Here is a 12,545-nt window from a genome sequence, read left to right as displayed (position 1 = left end):
TTATTTTTTTCCTTTGACAGCTGATGTCCTTTTAATTTGGCCAATAGGCAACATCAGATAAATTGGTCAATAGGAAACATTGCTTTGGAAAGCAAGAAGATAGAGAATCGTCTCCCTGTCTGTACACTGTTCTTGTCAGCATTGCCACGGCAGCAGCTCTTACTTCAGCAGTGTCAGTTGGCACCAACCTTCAGCTCCTTTTGGCATCCCCCGCTCTGAGACCAGTTTCCTGCACCTTTTCATAGATACACATAGTGATCACGCCATATGCTAGCACTGTGAGGTCCTTCCTATAAACTTAAAGATTCTGCTATTCTCAACCTCATTCCTCTATTTCCCTAGCTTTAAGAGTAGTTGTTATTTCTGAAAATTATTAGCTTTGTGTTATCTCAGTGTTCTTTTTTTCATTCCCTTTATGCAAACCCTTGTATATTCTCTGTCAAAGCACCAACTATGGTTTCTGTTTTCTTGAGTGGACCCAAACTGACACACGTGAATTTACCTATAATGAATTATAATTATTCTATTTCCAAGACCACCACTGTTGTATAAGGGTTAACATTTTCATGTTTGGTTAAACAAATTTAAAATATTAAATTGAATCATTTTCTTCTCATCCTATTTTTAGCATTTCCATCTCTCCCTGAACCTTAGAAAAGCCTGACACCCCAATTCAGTGCTTCCCTGGTGGCTCAGTTGGTAAGAAACACATCTGCAATGCAGGAGACTGCCTGCAACACAGGAGACCTGGATTCAGTCCCTGGGTCAGGAAGATCCCCTGGAGGAGGGCATGGCAATTCACTCCAGTATTCTTGCCTGGAGAATTCCATGGACAGAGGAGCCTGGCGGGCTGCAGACCTCATAGGGGTCTCAAAAAGTCAGCCAGGACTTAGTGACTAAACCACCACCACACAATTTAAATATGTCTTTCTGACTTTCAAAGCTTTCTATCAGCTGTTCACAGGTCTCAACACCATTTCACCTACAGTCATAACTCAATTACTTTTCTCAATGTTCTACATTATAGATAATTAAAAATCCCCAAAGTAATTTAATAATTCAAGTCTCAGACTTTCAGTTACAATTTCCTTTTCAACAGGAAACTAACCAAATAGATAAAATAGATGAATAAATTATTTTTGTATCTGTCATCCCTCCATAGAAAATGCATTAATTTCTCTATTCCTCTTTCCTTCTCTCTCTCTCTCTCACACACAAATGCATGCACTATGATTATGTCTCTTTTTCAAACTGTGGTGCAAGCCCACCTTCCCATGAAAGTTTGGTGAGTTGTTAGTAATTGTCACTACTGGGCATCCCTGGTGGCTTAGATGGTAAAGAATCTGCCTGCAGTGCAGGAGACCCAGGTTCAATTCCTGGGTCAGGAAGATCCCCTGAAGAAAGGAATGGCACCCCACTCCAGTATTCTTGCCTGGAGAATTCCATGGGGTCACAAAGAGTCGGACGTGACTGAGCAGCTAAGCACGCAGAAACACAATCGCTGTTACTACTTGCTGCCTGCTGCACACAGGCTAAGCTAACAGTACAGGGGGGAGGGAAGAGTTTCTCCATTTGACTCAGATAGGAAGTTTTTAATAAAAAGAAAACAATAGAGATCTTTTTGACAGAAGTTTTTGCCACAGAGACGACATATAATTCTGAAACTTTTATATGACATAATCCGTATTAATCCTCTAATTTATCAAGTCAATTAGTTTGAAGCCTCATGGAGTACTTGCTAGTAAAAATGTATATACTTATTTATTTATTAAGCACTGTTAGTCTTTAAAGGGAGAGCTGCCAGTTATGTAACAATGCCAAATTTACAAAGTATTTCATCTAAAAGCCAAATTGTATTTTTCATAAACTATACCTCAGTAGGACCTTATCATATTTCAATAACTATGAATTTGTATGCCATTTATAGTTATTTTACCTATTCATATTAAAAGGTGGTACTGGGAACACCCTGACCTTGTAAAATACATATAAAAATATGCTATTTGTATATATAAATATATATAAAATAGCAAATTTTATATATTCCTCCTTGTTTTTAAATACTACATTGTTTAATTATTTTCACAGATATATAACTTAGAAGAATAATTTAATTCAATGTTCTTTCAAAAAGTAGAATATTAATAAATTTGAATGGAAGAGTATTTCAATACACTGTGCACAGTACTTTAACATTTTATAAAAAACTGCTACTGCTTATAATGTCTAAGTTCTTTAAAGTATTTACTCAGTATATAAAAAGCCTCTACACTAAAACAGTAGAAGATTCTTGAAAAATTTAATATGCTATTTTAAAGAATTGTCTGTATAATCGTATTGCACTAGATAATGAAATACACAGAAGACATAATTTGGCTGTAATTTAACACAGCATTTGAAATGCTTTGTAAATAAAGAAAGCAAAATGTAAAATGTATTAATACATGTGTTTAATAAACCAGATACAAGTAATCGCATGTGGCATACATTATCTTAGTACATTCAACCAGGTCACCAAGCAACTACTTTGAAGATTTACAACTTGTTCACATTAATGAGCTTCTTGTTGTTGTTTAGTTGCTCAGTTGTGTCCAACTCTTTTGCAACCCTATGGACTGTAGCCCATAAGGCTCCTCTGTCCATGAGACTTCCCAGGCAAGAATACTAAAGTGAGTTGCCACTTCCTTCTCTAGGAGATCTTTCTGACCCAGGGATTGAACCCATGTGTCCTGAATTGGCAGGTGGATTATTTACCACAGAGCCACCAGGGAAGCCCATTAATGGGCTTGGGGGTATTAATATTAAAGAGAAAGGAAAAAGAAAAGAGGGAAAGCTTGAGGCCCTGCCATTATTCTTAGGAAAAATTTATTACCACAAGAGTTGGTGAGCTTTGTAGAATAAAGTGAGTACATTACTTTAGACTGTGCCTAAGGGAAATAAACCACCAATTTAGACCAAGAAGAACAGAGAAGAAGCATATCACACAGGTACAATTATAAAGATCTAAGATTGTGCTTTTCAGTAGCTGGCATTTCAAACCATTCTTCACAGTAATATTATGTATCAATACTATATTCTCAACCTTCCTCTTTCCTACCCTTATAATTAATTCAAACAACTGCTCATTCCCTTCACTTTTTTCAGAGATGCTTTCCCTGCTTCATGAGTTTAACTTCCTGCCTTCCTGGATTTGTCCTTCCTTGGATCACACTCAGTGTGATAATTATTTGCATTCCCTTTCTCATGTTTGGACTTTCCCTCCCCTTTCTTTCCTCTGTTCTAGTTTACAAACTGTTTCAATCCATTGACCTAAATAATCCCTTTCTTTGATGCAGATTTACTTTCAAGAGGATGATTTACCTGCCTCTCCTCACTGCTAAAATTTTGCGAGATGCAACCTATGCTTACATTCTCAATCCCTTCTCTGAACTCACTACTATATATATGCTATACCTTCCCACCCTAGACTTGCAAATCCTTTCACTTACTTTTAATTGCTATACTAACAGAATTCTCTACAAAATTTTATACTATTGGATACACCCTACTTGCAATTCTTTCCTTCATGACTCTCTTTAGAGACTTCGTATATTTTCAAACTCCCTTGTTGGTTTCACGCATGCCCCTTTAATCATTATTGTTGTCCAGGGTTTCATACTCCAACTTTTTTCTCACACTTCAGCTTCCTCGTCTATATTCTCTTTGTATAGCTTTAAGAAACAATGTTTTGAAGGTAGATAGATAGATAGATAGATAGATAGAGATGGATGTGTATATAGTATTAATCTAGAGCTACCATAACAGGAAACCACAGACTGGGTGGCTTATTTATTTTCTCATAATTCTGGAGGCTAGAACTTGAAGATCAAGGTACTTGCAGGATTGGTTTCTGATGAAACCTCTCTTTTTGGCTGGCACACTTGTGCCTTCTTGCTAACATGACCTTTTCTCTGTATGTGCACTTTTCTAATGTTTTTTCCTCTTACAAGGAAAACAGTCCTATTGGATTAGGGCTCCATTTTACAACTTCATTTAACTTTACTTATTTTCTTCAAAACCCTATCTCCAAATGCAGTCACATTGAGAGGGTTAGAATTTCATCCTTCGAGGACTGGGTGGACATAATTCAATCTGTAATACATATATAATATTCAAAGCTGAATAGTCATTGGAAGGACTGATACTGAAGCTGAAGCTCTAATATTTTGGTCACCTGATGCAAAGAGCCAACTCCTTAGAAAAGACCCTGATGCTGGAAAAGATTGAAGGTAAAGGAGAAGAGGGTAGTAGAGGATGAGATGGTTAGATAGCATCAACTGACTCATGGACATGAATTTGAACAAACTCTGGGAGATAGAGCCTTTTGATGAGTTTGAAAGAGGGAAGTGAAAAAGCTGGCTTAAAACTCAACTTTCAAAAAACTAAGATCATGGCATCTTCTCCCATCACTTCCCGGCAAATACATAGGGAAAAAGTGGAAATAATGATAAAATTTCTTTTTCTTGGGCTCCCGAATCACTGCGGACAGTACATGACCACTGGGAAGACCATAGCCTTGATGTGGCTTCCCTGGTGGCTCAGATCTCCATCAGTTCTGTTCAGTTCAGTCGCTCAGTCATGTCCTACTCTTTGCGACCCCAAGAATCGCACCACACCAGGCCTCCCTGTCCATCACCAACTCCTGGAGTTCACTCAGATTCATGTCCATTGAGTCAGTGATGCCATCCAGCCATCTCATCTTCTGTTGTCCCCTTCTCCTCCTGCCCCCAATCCCTCCCAGCATCAGAGTCTTTTCCAATGAGTCAACTGTTTTGCATGAGGCCAAAGTACTGGAGTTTCAGCTTTAGCATCATTCCTTCCAAAGAAATCCCAGGGCTGATTTCCTTCAGAATGGACTGGTTGGATCTCCTTGCAGTCCAAAGGACTCTCAAATACTACAGATTAAATTTAATTCTGACAGCTCCCAACAAATTGTGCAATATGTGACTTCTTACCCAACAAAAATATATTAATCTGCAAGTAAAAAATGTTTCCATAAGGGTCTAGCATTCTTTGGAAGCAGGTTGGCATTAGAGTAATCTGTCTCTAGCACAAATATTTTGTATTTATGCTATACAGTTCATTCCTTGTTCATAAGTATGATTTATGAAAAACATTACCTAGTAAACACTAGTAATCTTCCCAGTCTACAATATTGAAATATTCCCATTTCAATGAATATTCCAATGAAATTGGAATTGAGGAAATAAAATGCTATACCCTAATTCATCTCAGAAAAAGATGATGAAATGGAATAATAAATGTAGGTGTCCTAAGTCTTATTAAGTTTATTTTTAGTTTTATTGTCAGGCTCTTTCTTTGCTCATATATTACAATAAACCCCCTCAGAACTGCTGGCTCAGAGAAATTGTTTCAGAAAAATTTAACATCCACAAAAAATGTAATGTTGCTGTCTTACTAGAAGATTTGAAGGAAAAAAGACTTAAAAGGCATGTATTGAACTAGCCACTCAAAGGCTAAATTGAGAATAATAAAAAGAATTATTTAGGACATACATTTATTTACTTCATGCTCTTCAAGTAAAATTTTGATAAAGACTCAAATTCTGCCATTAAACTGCCTTTATTGCCAAAATTTTGCTTTCTATAAAAATAAAGATTTCTCTATTTTATGATATCTCAGTTCAGTTCAGTTGCTCATTCATGTCCACCTCTGCAGTCCCATGGACTGCAGCATGCTAGGTTTCCCTGTCCATCGCCAGCTCCCAAAGATTGCTCAAATTCAAGTTCATCGAGTCGGTAATGCCATCCAACCATTTCATTCTTTGTTGTCCCCTTTTCCTCCCACCTTCTATCTTTCCCAGCATCAGGGTCTTTTCCAATGAGATATTTCTTCACATCAGGTGGCCAAAGTATTAGAGTTTCATCTTCAGCATCAGTCTTTCCAGTGAATATTCAGGACTGACTTTCTTTAGGATGGACTCTTTTGATCTCCCTGCAGTCCAAGGGACTCTCGAGTCTTCTCCAACACCGTAGTTCAAATGCATCAGTTCTTTGGCACTCAACTTTCTTTATAGTCCAACTTTCAAATCCATACATGACCACTGGAAAAACCATAGCTTTGACTAGATGGACCTTTATTGGCAAAGTAATGTCTCTGCTTTTTAATATGCTGTGTAGGTTGATCATAGCTTTTCTTCCAAGGAGTGAGTGTCTTTTAATTTCATGACTGCAGTCACTATCTGCAGTGATTTTGGAGCCCCCCAAAATAAAGTCTCTTACTGTTTCCATTGTTTTTCCATCTATTTGCTGTGAAATTATATGACCGGATGCCATGATCTTCATTTTTTGAATGTTGAGTTTTAAGCCAACTTTGTCACTCTCCTCTTTCACTTTGATCAAGAGACTCTTTAGTTCTTCTTCGCTTTCTGCCATAAGGGTGGTGTCATCTGCGTATCTGAGGTTATCAACATTTCTCTTGCTTCTAGCTCGTGCTTCATCCAGCCTGGCATTTTGCATGATGTAATCTGCATATAAGTTAATAAGCAGGGTGATAATATACAGCCTTGACGTACTCCTTTCCTGATTTGGAACCAGTCTGTTGTTCCATGTCCAGTTCTAACTATTGTTTCTTGAGCTGTAAACAGATTTCTCAAGAGGCAGGTAAGGTGATCTGGTAGTCCCGTCTCTTGAAGAATGTCCACAGTTTGCTGCAATCCACACCATCAAAGGCTTTGGTGTAGTCAGTGAAGCAGAAGTAGATGTTCTTCTGGAACTCTCTTGCTTTTTTGATGATCCTATGGATGTTGGCAATTTGATCTCTGGTACTTCTGCCTTTTCTAAATCCAGCATGAACATCTGGAAGTTCACAGTTCATCTACTACTGAAGCCTGGTTTGGAGAATTTTGAGCATTACTTTCCTAGTGTGTGAGATGAGTGCAGTTGTGTGGTAGTTTGAGCATTCTTTGGCATTGCCTTTCTTTGGGATTGGAATGAAAACTGACCTTTTCTAGTCTGTGGCCATTGCTGAGTTTTCCAAATTTGCTGGCATATTGAGTGCAGCACTTTTACAGCATCATCTTCTAGGATTTGAAATAGATCAACTGAAATTCCATCACCTTCACTAACTTTGTTTGTAGTGATGCTTCCTACAGCCCACTTGACTTCACATTACAGGATGTCTGGCTCTAGGTGGGTGATCACACCATCATGCTTATCTGGGTCAAGAAGATCTTTTTTGTATAGTTCTGTGTATGACATCTACTGAGCAGTAAATATGATTTTGATAAATGGAATAAGATCAGATTTGTGGTTTGGTCTACAAATTGTGGGCCATGTAACAATAAATCTGTACAGTAACTTTATTATATCAACTCTGAGTTCCGTATGTCTCTTGAATGACTTCCAGGCTATTGCTCATAGGCAACTGGAGAATTTGGGAGCAGCTCTATATTAGCGAAAAATACCATTCTTGTCTATACAATGCTTTTTAGCAAAATGCTGGATTTAAGGCAGATGAAATAAAGTTACCAGGATGGGGAGAGATGAGATTTGAGCAGATATAAAGGAGACTGAAGCAAAAGGGAGGAATAGGTAATTGGAGTTGGAGAAGTTAAAGGAAATTTCATCCCTGGAGGTAGAGCCCTAAATCCACCATCAAATGGGCTAGAGTCAGCTCCTGAGAACAGCTTTAAAGGAGAGGCAGAATTTCTGCATTAGTTTATCAAGTACCTTTCCCTACCTCCCCCCAACTAAAATTGAAAAAAAAAAAAAAAGCTATTACCATGTATTTAACATCTTATAAAGTGGCAAGATTTTAAAAGTTACAATAAAAATAGATATGTGACACTCCAAGTTAAATAATTGAAGGAGACTGTAGAATCTTTTCAAAACAAGCTATTTCAAAATGTATGATTAATGAAAAAACAAATTGAAGGTGATGGGTGGGAGGGGGGCAGGTTGTCTAGCACATTCCTCCTATAAAGAATTGCCTGTAAAGAATCTCAAATTCGATTCCGTGTTTGTGACAGTGATGTAGGGAGATACTGATACACCTCCTCCCACAGGCACACTGAATCTATAACCACATATGAGGCAATTCCCTCCGGGGAAAGGAAACAAAACTGGAAGGAGCGACTCATAGGCATTGGGCAAACCAGGGCAGAAAACGCACACTGTAGCAAGGAAGAGAGACTGAGATACAATCTGGTTACAACCCCCACCCCTGGTGTGTCAACCCACAATCAAGAGTGCACTCAAAACCTCAGCTTCTCCCTTAGGAGCAAAGGAATTGGGCCCCAATAGGCACCTGAAATTTTAGGGTTGCACCCGAGAGACCAGACCCCAAAACATCTACTTTTGACAGGCAAGGGGAGCCTAACGGGACATGACTGATAAAGGTAAAGCAGTATCCTGAATGGGATTATGGAAGAGAAAGAGGCATTGGGTAAAAGCAACAGAAAAATAAAGAAAGCTAGCTTAGTTAATAATATTGGTATATGTAACTGAGTCATATACCAGGTATACATTGCTGTATACCTGAAACTGAAACAACATTGAAAATCAACTATATTTCAACTAAAAAAAAAAAAAAACAGAAATACATGAAACAATAATCTCACAATTCTGAAGGAAAAAAATTCCCAAATTAGAACTATTAAATAATCATGCTGTCATTTACTGATAAACATGGAATGAGTATTTATTAGACATGCATTTCTTGAAAATGTGTTTCCCCTGAATCCTTTGTCGGGAATCATGATCATTCCATCAAAATAAGGAAGAAACCAAGTAAAGTGGAAAGCACTGGCTCTGGGATATTAGGGCTCTGACCCATGAGAGAGACAAAGGAAATTCCAGGATTACACCTGTGCAGCAGACACAAAGATCATTTATACTAGACCACATCAAGAGGACAGAGGGCTTCAGGAGGAATATCTTTAAGAAAAAGAAAATATACATTTTATTAACTTCCAACTTTGTTAGAATATATTAAGAAGTGATACATATTATTGCAGAGATTCTGGTGATTAGTGATAGAATTGAGAATTGAGTAAATAAAAAATGATGCAACTGCTAACTCCTGGAACATGAAAGGAGTAAAGAAAAGAAATAAAATTGTCACACATTGTTGGTTCAGTTGTGGATAATATTTACATAGTCTTCATAAGGTAAACTTAGGTTGTGACCTACCCAAAATTATGATATAAAACTTAGTGGAAAATAGAAGAAATAAACTTATCTGGGGGTAGTGGTATAGAAAATTATAAGCATCAATACTTTGGCCACCTGATGCAAAGAGCCAACTCACTGGAAAAGACCTTTATGCTGGGAAACATTGAAGGCAAAAGGAGACAAGAGCAGCAGAGGATGAGATGGTTGGATAGCATCCCCGACTCAGTGGACATGAATTTGAGCAAACTCCTGAAGAAAGCAAAGAGAGGATTCAGGCATGCTACAGTCCATGGGGTTGCAAAGAGTTGAACGCAACTTAGTCACTGAACAGCAACAACAAGCAAAAAATTATATCCCTGTCTTCCATAATGGGAAATCAATAGATACTATCTAAAATAAAAAATAAGAGCAGATACCACTGAAGTGTGATATTTAGAAATTTATATGCATATATTTAAGGAAACAGCCAGACAGGTGGGAAGTGTTTTCCAATGAATAGTGAAACTCAGGATGGGAGGGGAGAGACTTGTTTTTGGGGCTCTAAGCCCATGGACAGCTACTTAATCTTCTACATGAGGAACACATGACATTTCCATCAAGAAATCTAGACAAGATTGAACACGTTGAGATTCAAAAACCTAATATTGTGTCAATCCTTAGAGAACACATTCAAATTAGAAAGATTTTAATATAATGAGGAAATGAGTTCTTTACATTTACCTGTAAGATATATAAAAAATGAAAATAATGATATATATTCATCACTTTTATCATTAATAAAAAAGGTGGTGGGAGATTTCTTTATTGGGTAGCCAGTAAGCAACTACTTAAGGCATCAGAACACTGTTTAGCATCCATTTTTAATGAATAAGATTGTAAAAATTCTCCTATAATATAAAAGGAGCCATAGATCACAAGATTTCTGGCATATAATTCCAAAGTGCCACATAATAAGTGACTTTCTTTTTTGCAAAAGTTAAATGAGTAAAGAAGTCCAAGGAAAATGACACTAAACGGTATTTTTTTTTTTAATTGCTTTCAGAACTATTTTGAAGTAGTGCAGCTTTGGATAGGGAAATAAAAGTTCTGACCTGAAAAATAACAAAATCACATTTTAAAAGTTCTTTTTGTCTCTTAAAAACTCATATAGAAATTTCAGCCCACTTGCATTTCCATTATCCTCCAACACAGCATACAAAAACCAGAAATAAGTGCTATTTAAGATAATTATATTTGAAAGTGAAGGAGGAGGAAGAAGTAATTAATCACGGCTTCAAGGAACCATAAAGTTACATGAGCCAGCAAAGTATCCAGAGAGAGATGGTTTAAATTATTAACATGTAACCTATGTATAAATAGGTAGACTATTATTTACAAAATTATCTAGACATTTTCTTTTTGAATCATAAAACCACTGTTTTGGAAGGAATATCCACACATATTTCAATATTCTAAAATTGGTTACACTGACTCTTTTTTAACAATTTATAAAACATGTTATATTAAACAATTCCTTAATTGTATAATGAGTATACTGAGAAAATTTTTTTCAAAAAATCTCCAGGATCAGAATTTTGCTTTGGAAAAATATGACTAAACATGAGCAGTTTTATTATGTACTGTCAGACTGAAGTGCTTTTACTGTTTTGAAGTTTATGGCACAATTATGACCCAGATTACTTCTATGGTGGTTTCTAAATGGTCTCAAATATTACTTTTCTACAGTACAACCCTTTTAATACCAATATCATGTGATCATGTCATAAATGGGAAGGAAGACTTAGATATACAATGTGTCTTTTCATGGCTAGGGTTTCTTCTTGTCTATAACTGTTCAGAAAAAGAGAAGGAGAGTGGAAGGGAATGAAAAATCTAACACAACTAACTGCTACCATAGTCACTAAAACCACGGTGTTTCATTATGCCATCTTTTATACCTGGAATTCACTTCTCATCTGCCCACTTTCTTATTACTGACAATTTTATTACTTGACAAACCTTTTTATGGCCTCCCTCCATTAAACCCTTCCCTGATTTCTCTCAGTGGTTTGTTAATGTCTTTGTATTTTAAGCTGCAGTTTTGCTTTTCTATCTCTAACAAAGTGATGTGATGTTCCTCAAGAATAAGAAACCCATCAAGGTCACCTTCACACCCACAGTGCTTAGCAACATACTTGGAAAATCTCTGTTCTTCAATTAAACGTCTGTCAACAGAATGAAAAAATTAGTTAAAAATTACAAACATAATAGGTGTCTATCCATGTCATCTTCCCACTTTATGTGTTGGGTCATTGGTGCTATTTTTACTCTTTGCAAGAGTTCACACTACAGTGCTACTCTTAATCAGAAGGATTTGTTGCAAGGATTTCCCAGGGAGAACCGTACTGATCCTTTTTATGAAGGTCTAATGTGTAGCTATGACTTGTGAAAGTTTATTTAAGCACCAAAGGAGCAGTATTTGTTTTCTGGGCCACTGGTGCTTCAGTTGGTACCCGAGTCACTGGGATGTAGTGAGTTAACTGTTGCGCATTGTTTTCTCCCCCGTTCAGTCTTTCCTTTCCTGCTTTCTTACTCCTCTTCCTCTGCCTTGTGTCAGTGACAATGGTCATCATTGCTCATCTCTAGTATATCGGTATCAGTTAAAAAAAGCACAATGTGAGAGTTGTGAGTTAAGTTTTACTTGGGGCAAAATGAGGACGATAGCCTGGGAGAGAGCCTCTCAGATAGCTCTGAGGAACTGCTCTGAAGTGGGTGAGGGGGATGGGGTGTCAATATATGTACGATTTTGGTGAAGGGGTATGTGTGCAGTCAAGCACACATTGCGGCAGAGGCCTGCTGCTAGTCACAGCAAGATGACTCAATGAATGACTTCAGCGCTTTTCTAGAAATGAGAAAATGTAAGACATTGGGCTCACAAAATCTTCGGAAAATATCTAACTACCTGAAGGCCTGTCCTGCCAGTTTCTCCCAGAGCGCAGAGTGCCTCATTCCTGATCTCTACTCTGAACCCCTTTCAGGGGATGTTGAAGCTCAGAGACCACAGTGGCTAGTAACATCATTCTTACAGAACCAGATGGCAAGTGACAATTTGTAGTTGGTAGTGGTTACTAAAATCATTCTGGACACTTAAAAGGCCACACAACCTTCATAAAATAGCATTACAGTGTCTTGTAGGAAGATTTAGTGAACTGTAGGAGCAATTTAGTGTACCTAGTGGTATACCTTTGGAGAAGGAAATGGCAACCCACTCCAGTGTTCTTGCCTGGAGAATCCCTGGAATGGGGGAGCCTGGCGGGCTGCCGTCTCTGGAGTCACACAGAGTCGAACACGACTGAAGCAACTTAGCAGCAGCAGCAGCAGCAATGGTATATC

Source organism: Ovis canadensis, chromosome 16 (genome assembly GCF_042477335.2).
Source record: "Ovis canadensis isolate MfBH-ARS-UI-01 breed Bighorn chromosome 16, ARS-UI_OviCan_v2, whole genome shotgun sequence".
In the NCBI taxonomy this organism is placed as follows: domain Eukaryota; kingdom Metazoa; phylum Chordata; class Mammalia; order Artiodactyla; family Bovidae; genus Ovis; species Ovis canadensis.
Note: the sequence above shows the minus strand (reverse complement) of the source record.